The following is an 11,661-nucleotide window of genomic DNA, read 5'->3' on the forward strand; positions in this document are numbered from 1 at the left end:
GGTGAGGAATAAGTGAATAAGGGGAGAGACTTGGTGCCTCACCCTACTCCTATCAAAGAGGGTGCAGGAGCAGGAGGGTAGGGAGGTGGGTATGGGTGCAGGCATGTTTGGGGAAAAGCAAATCACTGGTTAGCCCAGAACACCGGTGTGGAGGTTGGGTAGGTGTTGGGACTCGCTGTTAATAACACCCTTTTAGTTTCTGTTCCTGATTAACCACCACCATCACTGAAATAGTGGAAACCATGATTGTGTGTGTGTGTGTGTGTGTGTGTGTGTGTGTGTGTGTTAGGGTGTGGCTAACTGGCAATTGATGGATCTGCAGCCTCTTAATCCTGGTACATGGGAGGTGGCTGTCTCACCTCTTTAAGAATCTCCCCACATATAAATAGATATGCGTGTCAGCTTCCTGCAAATGTGTCCGTGCATTTTCATCAGCTGCCAAGTGTTGTATTGGTGCTTATGAGTCATGAAACCTATTTTCATCCTCAGGGGTAATTAACTTGGGGGTGATAATGCATAGCAGACTGTAGGAAGAGTTAATTCTAAAACCCATCCTTGCCTGGCTACCAATCACGTATTTCACTTAAAGGTCTGGGTTGGCTTTTCTCATAAGCTCATTAATAAAAACCAAGCATGTTTCGCCTGGAAGATCCTGTAAGGTACTCCCAACCCCCACTCCCAGCACACACACTCTTCCAATGGGTAAAGCTCAGCAGCCTGAGAATACAGAGAGTGTCACGGGTGTAATTTAACCACCATTGAATGAAGGAGCCGTGGGTGCCGCCACAGCACTTAACTGCGCATGTGCATTTCGATGTGCGGATTACCTGTGGAGATGCGGTCCAGTTCAGTGGCTGCAAGTGGGAGTGGGTCCTGTTACCTGTCTCTGTGGGCACCGCCGCTGCTGGGGGCCTGCCACTGTGTCTTCATTGCTGGGGTGTTATGCTCAGGAACTTTCAGGATTACAAGACCCTTGCCTTAGTGCACTTAGGTAGGAAAGAGCCTGTCATTAGGAGCTGAGAACAGCGTAGTTGCTCCCCCTTCTTGTTGCTGGGTGCATTATTTTCAGGAGCGGCGGTAGCTGTAATAATGAGGCATCCAGCAAAGGCGGCCAGTTTGGTTTCACGAAGGAAGACTGCCTTGATGAGGCCTGGGGGAGAGGCGGGAGGGAGTGGGAGGGAGAGCCAGGGTTGGGTGGAACTCAGGCTGGAAGTGAATTATAATGGCACAGTTAATTAAAGTTTACCCTAGCCAGGGGCCATTTCTTAAATGGAGGCTCTCCCTTCTCTTTTTTTGGAACCATGTGACCTTTCTCTTTGCTCTGACCCATTCAGCCGGGAGTCTGGTTGTCTTAACGGGTCTTGCTCTGATTCCGCGGCTAGGTTCCCCCTTCCCCAAAGCTTTCCACATTGCACGCCTAGGAAACGTTTTCTTCTCTGGCACGTGAGGATTCTTAGGGATTCAGAGATTCAGTCGGAGATCCTGGGTGAGCCTAGGCTCCTTCATTACCCCTGGCTGGAGCTCCCCAGTTCCCCCACTTCCCATCCATCTCCATCCCTTCCCCTGCAGAGCCAAGGTGGCTAACATTTAACAACCCATATTGTATTTACTTATATGTATTATTTATACGACTAATCCAAGCTGGATGTTTCTTTTAATGGGCATGGATGTCAGGCAAGGAGAGTTTTGAGGGAAGGGGCTGATAGGGGTCATTTTTTGACGTTGACCTCTAAAGACTGCACCATAGGAGAGGGTCACTGTGTCCTGCATCGACACATGAACCCACTCAGCTCATGTGGGCATGCTTGCCTACGTTATTGAATGGAAGATTCGTGGGTGCACTTTCACGTGCCTCCGGCCCAGACTGTTACTGTAATGACTACTGAAATTCACTTTTGTTTTCTCTCATACTTTATCAAATCAAGGAAACGAGAACTGAGAATGACCTTACTACGGTCATCTAGTGAAGTGCTTTCTAAACCGTTTTGAGGTCAGAGATACCGCAGAAAAATCTGATAAAGATACGGATCCTTTCCCAGAAAGTACAGGTGCCCTCGTATACATGGATTTGTAAACATTTTTTCCTCTTTAGTATCAATTTTATGTATTTATTTTTAAATAGATAAAACATTTATTTGCTACAAAATTCAGAAGGTGTCAAGGGGGTATACAGCCCTATAAGGGCTTTTCGGTGTCATTGCCCCTCTGCACCCCCCCCCCCGCCCCCGTTTCCTTCTGGAATGCCACCAGTACTACTCAATTTTTTTTTTTTAAAGATTTTATTTATTTATTTGAAAGAGAGACAGTGAGAGAGAACATGGAGAACATGAGTGAGGAGAAGGTCAGAGGGAGAAGCAGACTTCCCATGGAGCTGGGAGCCTGATGTGGGACTCGATCCTGGGACTCCAGGATCATGACCTGAGCCGAAGGCAGTCGTCCAACCAACTGAGCCACCCAGGCGCTCTACTACTCAATTTTTAAAGGAGTCTATGCACATCTAAAGTTCAGCCACAGAACCTGAGATTAGAACTTAGGTCTAGTCCATCCACCTTGTAAAGATAAGGCTGCCAAGGCATAAACAGGGGGAATAAATTCCTGTGGTCACGCGGTGGCAGAACTTGGACTAGGTCCCTGTTAAGGACCAGCTCTAATGGGTATTTTCTTTAAAAAAATAAAATAAGTAAATAATAAAATAAGGACACCTGGCTTAACTGGAACAGTGTATGGCAAAAGGTGACAATGAGGTAGAAAAAGGAGTAGGAGTGCCTGCGCGGGGAGGGCTCAGTGTTTTTGCATTAACTCTCAAGGGACTAGGAACAAGCATTTGTCCCTTGGTCTCTTGTAGGCATTCCACTTGGGGATGGGGATGTTCAGAGAAGTTTCTAGGTTTCTGACTGTAAAAGTGAGGGGAATCGGAACCAATGGAGTCTTAGCCTTTAAGCTGTGGATCTTCACGCTACCTCCCCCTTTGCTGATAAGAAACTTCTGATGCTTTAAACAGATAAGCAACCATCTGGGCATAGACGTAAATAGGGAGAGAGAAAGATCAACCAGGACTCCTCCTGCCTTCTCCTGAGCTAATTTGGGACTTCTCTCCTTCCTCTCCATCACCCTCCTCTACTTGGCCCTCTCTCCCTGCTGACAAAGAGGGAACTGAAGGAGACAAGAGCCCCCTCCCTCCCCGCCTTGGCATCATGTGCTGGGTAGATGCCCACAAGGCCATCCAAGCTTTGGGCCAGCCTTGGAGGAGGGCTTGATGACTCCCATTTTACAGATGTGTCAGCTGAGCTCAGAGAGGTTAAATACACAAGGGCAGCCCTGTTACGTAATTCAAGTCCAGGGCACCCTGGAGCCTGGACTCTATCCCAGGACTCCAAGGTTGTTCCATGCAAAAGGTCTCTGACTTCTGATCCTGAGGGCCCAAGAAATCCAGGCTCTGAGCTTACATATCAACTGTCAGCCCTCTTTCATCTTCCAGAGCCTCTGTGTGAACCTGGCCAGTGCCAGGGAGCAAGGATGCACACAGGAGGGGCAATTGGGAACCTCCTAGGAGAGGGGCTCTGCGCTGAGCTCAGGGAGTCTCTCTCTCTCTGCCCCTCCCCCTGCTCGGACTCTCTCTAAATAAATAAATTCATTAAATCTTAATCTATCTCAGCTTTGACTGAACAGAGAGGTGGGCATGAAGCAAAGAAAGGTTCTCATTTCTCTCATTTCTAAGGCACCTTGCTCCTCTGGAGAGCATCAACCTCACAAGCCACCATCTTCTCTGGCATTCTTGCTTGTTTTAGGGGAACAGAAGTGGCAATGAACTCTTGAGCCTGGCCTGATTGTCCTGTCTCGTTGGGGCCACAGATGTGCATCCACCCTGTATAGGAGACTGTGTGTAGTGTGTATGCAGTCTGTGTTTAGTCTTGGGGTTTGATCCAGGAAAACTTACCTCTCTGTGAGCGCCACAATGTGGGCCCCGAATTTGATGGGCCCCCTGTCCAGGTTAGACTCCAGAGAAGTACCCCAGCCTCCTAGCAGGTGTCCTGCTGCTCACTCCAGGCCATGGCTCTGTAGCAGTCAATTCTTCTGCACATCTGAGCATGTCCCATGCTTGCTTGGAAACCTCCGTTAGCTCCCTGTTGCCCTACAGGATACAGACCAACTCCTTGGCTCCACCATTTCCCTCTGTGAGGGGGAGGGTAATTTAATTATTAAAAAGACATTACAGGGGCGCCTGGGTGGCTCAGTCGGTTAAGCATCTGCCTTCAGATCAGGTCACTGTCCTGCAGTCTTGGGATGGAGCCCCACGTCAGGCTCCCTGCTCGGCAGGGAATCTGCTTCTCCCTCTGCCTCTGACCCTCCCCCCTTGTGCTTGGTCTCTCTCTCAGATAAATAAATGAAATCTTAAAAAAAAAAGATATTCCATATACATGATTAAAACAAAAAGAAAATCAAACAGCATGAAAAGATCCTCAGTGAAAAGTTGGTCAGTCTCCTTCCACTTTCAGGTCTTTAGTCCCCCTCTCCCGAGGGAAGAACTTCTGACAGTTATTTCGGGTACAGTTTTAGTATTAGAAGCACAAAGAAGCTTAGGTTTATAATACATATCTCCTGGGGATAGATCCTGGGACAAGCCAAAGATAAGAAGGAAGGTCCAAGACAAGCAACTGACTTGGGTCAGAGCCCCAGTCTGGGTCTGGGGTGTCTCCTGACCCCCTAGCTAGGGATTAGCTGTAATTCTTCATAGACTCCTGGACAAAAGGCACACGCGCGACGTATGTCCTTTGCCCACACACAGTGCACCTGCTTTGCTGTGGTGTGTTGGGCTCCTTGAGTGAGCTCCTGTGTGGTTCAGAGGGTTCTCTGGAGGGAATGGGGGTGGGGAGAAGTGGGGCAGTGGCCGCAGGGGCCAGGTATCCCCAGCAACCTAGCGTCCAGAGCCTTTCTCCTCAATAGCTGTGTCCCTTCCTCTCCCCGCACCACAACAGACAGCTTGGTGAAGCCGGCAGAATTGCAGACCAGAAACCTGTGACTAAAAGAACGAGCAAGGGAGGAACATTATTGTGTGTAACCTTTGGAGCTGACAGTGGGTCAGGCATTGTCATATCCTATTTCTCTTTCATTAGGGCTGCTTGTTGCTCTCACTCTCCTGTGACAGGAAAATACCCCCAGGAGGTGCTGTTATTGCTCCCATTTTCCAGACAAGATAACCAAAGCAGGGAGCCCTAAATACCTCGCCCCTGCCCGACCTCACTGCTGCAGGTGATTCACAGGCTCCCCTCGCCCGGGCTTCCCCACTTCCCTTCGCAGGAGCGCAGACCCTTCTATGGACGCCTGGGTTTTGTTGCGAGGAGTGAGGAGCAGGCGTCTGAAATCCCCCGGGTTAGTGGCTCAGCAGCCGCAGTGCCGGGGTTCGGCCGCCTAGGAGAACAGGTATTTGGGTCGCCGGGGGCGCCGGGGCGACGCTGGCCGCCAGCACCCCGGGAGAGGCAGCTGTGGAATGCCGGCCACGTGAACGCGAAGGAATTAACTCTGCGCCCCTGGGTCTTGGCCCAGACGGTCATGTGACCACCTCGTACACCACCCCCACCGCCCCCACCACCCCCACCCCCTCCTGCCGCAGCCCCCGCCCCTCCTTGTCTGCTGTAGGCCCGCAGTGCTCTGTCTGGCTAGAGCCGGGCAACCGGTTCCTGACTCATGGTGTTGCCAGCATGGCCAATTAGCTGGGGGGCCAGGGAGCCCTCCGGAATTAGGATCGCCTTAGGGGAGGGGGAGAGAGAGGCGGCTGGGAGCTTCTCCGGTACGCAGAGGGAGAAAACTGGGGACCCCAGAGAAAGAGATGCTGCGGGGTGTCCCCCCCCCCCACCCTTACCCGGGGTTAAGCTGCCTGGCCCTGCCCCAGAAGGGTCTTCATGCCATTTGGGTGAGTGGGACAACTCAGCTGGGGCTGGGGCAGGCAGGGCCGGCCCTAGGCGGGCAGGGGGAGCTGGCACCTGCAGTTGGTCATCAGCCTCAGGTACACCCCATGCCTTGTAACTGACTCCTACCTGGGCTCAGCCTCGCCCCTCCCCTGCAGAGGCAGAAGGGGTCAGCAGGTACCTGCCAGCCACAGCCGCTGCCTCCAGCGCCCTGGGGAAAGGGAGGGCCTCTGACAGCCTGCACCAACTTTTCTTAATCCCACGTGGTTCAGGTCAAGCCCTTCTCCCTGGGAAGCAGCTGAGTCAGAGCCTGCAGCCTCCTTATCCAACTTCATCTCCTGTCCCACCTGCCAGTGGCTTCCTCCCAGGGCTCCCTCTCCTCCCCACTGAGGCCAAGCGCCTGCGGCAGGGTTCCTGTTCCCTCAGGACGGTAAAGGCGACTGGAGACACCTAGAGCCCAGGCTGTCGCTAGTCTGAAAAGGTTGCAGCCTCTCCTTTTGACGCTCCCAGCCCCTCTGCTAAAACACACAGTCAAGTCGGCAAGGCTCTCAGTGAGTGTGGGCATTGTCGCCACCCTTATTCTTGCTTAGTTCAGGTGCCCCCTCCCCTCCGTGCCTCCACCCCCTCTGCTGGCAGGGGGTAGGGGATGGGTAAGTGCTCTGACAATGAGGCCACTGGAGCACAGATGGGGTCTGTCCCATCTGGGGCACTGGCAAAGACCCTTCCAGAAGGTTGGGGAGAAAGGGGCTAGGAGGCGGGGGATCATGGTTCCACCAGAAAAGGGCAAGGAGTTTGGTTTGGTTTCACTGGTATGTGGGGAGAGGTGAGGTGGGACCAGCAAGCAAGGCCTCCTGAGCTAAGCTGAGGAGCTTGAAATTAATCTTGAAGGGCCTTTGAAAAAACGGTGAGCAGAGGGACGCCGTCTGGTGTGCCGTTTGAAAAGATCTTTCTGGCAGGAGCATGAGGACTAGATTAGCTCAGAAAGAGAATCAAGGCTGTGAAACCAGGTAGAAGGCCGTTGTAGGTAGGGGTGCCTGGGTGGCTCATTCGTTAAGCTTCTGCCTTCGCAGCAGCCTGGGCTCCCTGCTCAGCGGGGAGTCTGCTTCTCCCTCTTCTCTGCTTGTGTTGCCTCTCTCACTGTCTCTCTCTCTCTCTCTCTGTCAAATAAATAAGTGAAATCTTTAAAAAAAAAAAAAAGAAAGAAAGACAATTGCAGGATTCAGGCAGGAGGTGATGAAGCCAAAGTCAGGAGAGACCGTGGCGTCGGGGGAGGGGCACAGAGGTGTTAGGTGGAGAGAAGGCAGGCTCTGGTGCTAAGATGCGCTCTGGTGCATGAAGGACAGGCAGAGGGAGGAAGGAGGCAGGGGTCGCCCTCAGCTCGGAGGCCCTGGGAATGCAGCATGAGAGCAGGTTTAGGGGAAGAGGTCTGGTCCCTTTTGGACATGGGCCTGAGGTGCCATGGGCCAGCTGGGGGGAGAAGCCAGGTAAGTAGGTGGATGTGCCTGCCTGAACCCTGCAGACGGGTCTGGGCAGGAGCCGAGAGGGGTTGTCTTCCTTATGAGTGGTGGCAGAGGCATGCGTTTGGATGAGGTCCCAGGTGGGCAGAATGACAAGGCTGTGGAATACTGTGGACACTCACCTTCCAGGGCTGGGGGAGGAGGTGAGTAGCCGGAGAGGTGGGAGGGCAGCCACAGGAAGGCGTGTCCCGCCTGCCGAAGAAGATGCTGCCGGATGGTGTCTCGGATAGGGCTGGCTGTTGGCTGAGAAGGAGGAAGATAAGGCAGCAGGGAGGTCCCTGGAGACCCTGGCCCTCGCAGTATGTGCAGGATGGAGATGGAGGGTAGTGGGGGGGGGGGCAGCAGAAGACCCAGCTTGTCCCAGAGTCTTGGCTCTGAAGGGAAACAGAGAACTTGGCAGCCAGGGGGCAGGTGGGCGGAGTCTCTCTGATGCTCGAGGAGACAGAAGCATGTCCATAGGGGAGGGCTAGTGGAGAAGGAGAGGTTGAGTATACCAGAAGGGGGATGTAATTAATGAGTGATAGCCCCCATGGGAGGAGACTCCAGGAGAGGCAGTATGGGACTCCGCAAAGTCAAACTGGGAGTCTCCGTGCACATAGCACTGACTACGGGCCAGGTGCTGTTCTAAGTGCTTTACATCCCCTAACCTGCTTAGGTCCGCATGATAACCCTACAAAGCGGGTGTTGTTATTGCCCACATTTTACAGAAGAAGGACCCAGACATAGAAAGGTTAAGTCGCTTGTCCAAGATTGCAAACCTACCATGCGATGCGGCTGGTGCGCCAGGACTTGAACCCAGGCACGGCGCCTCCGGAGGTGTGGCGATGTCAAGGGCATGGACTCTGGAGCCAGGCAGCCTGGGTTTGTATCTCAGCTTCTCCACTTATTTGCTTCAGCTCTCTGTCCCTCAGTTTCCCCTCCAGGAAAATGGGCATAAGAATTCTACCAAAATCACAGTGCTGTTGGGTGGATTTAAGGTATAAATGCCTGTAAAACACTCAGAGCAAGGCTTGGGGCATAGAAAGCACAGGGGGAGGGACTCGCCTGGGATGGAACTGGGTGTCTGCTAATTAGGTCGCCTGTCCTGGTTCTCAGGCCTGGGGTGCTTGACTGTAATGACTATCAGGACCTACTTCTGGACGTGGCAGAAGCTGAGAGCAGCATGGCCAGGCCGGAGTGAGTTGGGGTGGCAGCTTGCGGCTTTGGCCCTCCAGAGGCCCAGAGCTAGGCTAAGACCTGTAGTATTGAATAAAGCCTGCTGGACGACTGGGTGTGTGGCTTCCCTCTGCCACCAGCCAGCTGTGTGCTCTGAAGCCGGTAGTGAACATCTCTGAGGCTGTTTTCTCGCTGGAGGATGGAGATGGAGTGACCACATCACAGGGCGGTACGGGGGTTCAATCGGCTGCTGCACGGACAGTACCGGTTCAGAGTTCATGCTTAGCAAGTGTTTGCTGTCACGCGTGTGGTTGGGGTAGCAAGGTATTTGGCACGTGAGTAACACGAAGTCTGTGAGAGAAGAGGCCCTGCCCCTCCCTGCCACCCTGGGAACCACCTTCCAAGGAATGGGTGGCCAGCTCCCCGTCCACCATCTTTGGCCACCTCTGGCCAAGAGCTTTGCCAATTCCAGAATGAGCGGAGGGAGAACAAATCCCACCTCTGGTCCAGCGGTTGGAATTTCAAGCTGCCAGATCTAGTTCTGGGGCCGTGTGGGACCCCACTCCTTGCCCCCCTACCATTCCACACCCTAGTTTCCCAAGACCTTGTCCACTCTCACACAGGCCTCGCTCTGCCCAAAGGTGGGGCTAACCCAGCTTTCGCTTCTCTCCAGAGAGCCTCCCCCTCCAGGGGACAGAGCTCTGGGCTGCAGTCACTGTGCTGCCTTCTTTTCAACCCCCTCATGTCCCCTCCCCTTTCCTGATCCTTGATTTACCCTGAGCTGTATTAAGACCTTTAAGCAGCCCTGAGAGCTGAGAGGTTGAGATGTAAACCCCCTCCCTTGCCTGCAACCCATCTACGTACAAACTCAAAATAAAAACCTCTCTAAACCTTAAAATCAGTGTGCGGAAGTCCAACAGACTTCTGATATTTTTTTCCCCCAGGATGACTATTTCCTTGCTATTTTTGAAATACTAGGAGCCAGCCCTTTAAAAAACCAAAGCAAACCAGAGCACTGTTGATGCCCTTTTACTGCCGGTGCCCTAAGCACATGCTTAATCTGTCTGTTGGGCCACCTGGCTTTGCCTGCCCCCTCCTCTGTGCCAGAGCCGGACAGAGGACTGGGGCATTGGGTCACTCTTCCCAGAGACTTCCCCCACCCCAACCCCGCCCCAGGGAGAGGGAAGCCCTGGGCCAATCAGTTGCTGCAGGGGAGGTGACGTCAGGAAAGCCCAGAAGGTTCCACTTCCGCCCCCGCCACGGGTGCACCCTCTCCTCCCCACTAGAGCAGCCAGGGCCAGCTCGGGCCCCCCGCCAGTCCTCCAGCTGGCCAAAGACGGCTGGGCTGCGTTAGTCCCCAGGCCTGCTGCCCCGCGCTCCACACCTGTCAGGCAGGTCTCCTGGTTCCAAGCCACTTGCTTCCCTGTTGGAGCGGGAGCCAGCAAGTGCCGGCACTACTTCTGCAGACCGGCTCTTCCAGATCCTGCTTGTAAACTCTGGTGAAAAATGAACCTCACGTGTCTGATAAGGAGGGTGCTTGGTGGGAGGTGGAGAAGGCAGGCAGAAAGCTTTGCACCGGCAGGAAGACCAGGCAGGCCTCCTTAAGCACCATCAGGGAACACCCCAGAAAGAGAGGCTAATTGTGCATCCTAGAAAATTCTAAGTGGGCGGGACCTTTTAGAGCGGTTCATTCTGCAGAGAGAAAACAGGCCTAGAAAAAGAAGGGCAGGGAGTTTCCACAAGGTGACCACCAGACAAATGGCCGTTGTCTCAGTCCTCCCTTGTCCCTGGGTGAGGCAGGAGGAGGACAGTCCTCTACCTCCTGTCTGCTCCTCCCCTGAGCACTCCCTGACAAAGTCAGGAGATGCCCCGTATCCCCGCCTGCTCCCCCGACCGCTTTCTTGCTCAGCTGTCCCCCAGCCAGCCAGTGCCCTGCACCCATCCAGCTTGTCGCCCCCTCATCTCACCAAGGGAAGAGACATTCATCGAGGGTCCAGCCCGTAGGAAGCCATATAGTCTTCTCGATTAATAAACCGAAGCCAGAGGTTAGAAGGTTTCTGCAGTTAGTTTCACATTCCAGGAAAGAGAAGGAAAGGAATTGAGTGGATTTGGAGCACTTTACAAGGGCAGAGCCTTTCTTCTACTGGATTCTGAGCCTTGGAACAGCCCTTTGTGCAAAACTCTGTCCCCGAGACCAGCCCCAGAGCCAGAGTGTCAAAGCACAGGCTCAAGTCTCAAGGTCTCCTCGTGGCCATGCTGGGCGCCGGAGCCTGTCTCCCCACCTGTGTGTGCCCTTTGCATCTGCAGCACTGTACCCTACGGCCCCACTCAAGGCCATGGCCTGCGCTGAGCAGGCTGCCCTATCTCATTTCCTCTGCAGGACGCCCACGTCCGAGCTATGATTATCCCGCCTTTTCACAGACGGAGAAACTGAGGCACAGGGACTTTCCACGAGGAAGATGTGGACCTAGAATTTGAACCCAGGGTGGCAGATGCCGAGCCCCACCCTACACTTTCAGCCCCTCGTCCCCCATCCTGTCGTCGTAGGCTTGGGGGTATCAAGCCAGCCGTTCAGAGTCTCCCGGGGGAGGGCAGGGGCTGCGGGTCCTCATTCCGAAGCTGGTGTTGACAGATGGCCACTCAGGCGAAAGGCTTGGCAAGGAGGAATTGCAGATAGGGGCTAAGGGTGCAGCTTGACATGTGTGTCTTGCTCTCTTGCCCTTTTTTGGCGTTCTAGCTTTGTTTTCCTTGCTCCGGGGGACCGACCGACTGTATGCTTCCTTCCTCCCTCAGGGCTCCCCTAAGAAAAGGCCATAAAGGACAGAAATGGGGTGTTCGGGAAGAATTCATTCAGCCTTGGGGATTAGACAGAAGCGGGTTCGAAGTTCTTCTGTATTAGTGATCTTGGCGAAGTCACTCAGAGCTTCGAACTTCTGTTCTGTGAAGCAGAAAGCATTGCACTTCCTTCCAAGCGTGATGAAGGGAATCGAATGAGATAGCAAATGATTGTGAACTAAGCATGAAGTCCTCTCTACTTGTGGATCGTGATGTGTTATTATCATTCTAAAGGAAGAAATCGGGGT

General features: G+C 53.5%; 1 long non-coding RNA gene across 4 annotated transcripts; it reads right to left on the minus strand.

The window, feature by feature from the left end:
* Nucleotides 1-2,470: 2,470 nt before the first annotated feature.
* Nucleotides 2,471-10,445, minus strand: LOC131836840 (uncharacterized). Of its 4 annotated transcripts, none has more exons than XR_009355813.1 (4): nucleotides 9,963-10,445; nucleotides 8,186-8,382; nucleotides 7,546-7,797; nucleotides 2,471-5,020 (listed from the first exon to the last, which is right to left on the minus strand). It is a non-coding gene; the product is annotated as an uncharacterized LOC131836840 (long non-coding RNA). The 4 variants fall into 4 exon arrangements; XR_009355814.1 differs by having other exon boundaries at nucleotides 2,471-4,132; nucleotides 7,546-7,666; nucleotides 9,963-10,436; XR_009355812.1 differs by having other exon boundaries at nucleotides 7,546-7,666; nucleotides 9,963-10,436.
* Between the last annotated feature and the right edge of the window lie 1,216 nt (nucleotides 10,446-11,661).

This window comes from Mustela lutreola, chromosome 7 (assembly GCF_030435805.1).
Source record: "Mustela lutreola isolate mMusLut2 chromosome 7, mMusLut2.pri, whole genome shotgun sequence".
Classification (NCBI taxonomy): Eukaryota; Metazoa; Chordata; class Mammalia; order Carnivora; family Mustelidae; genus Mustela; species Mustela lutreola.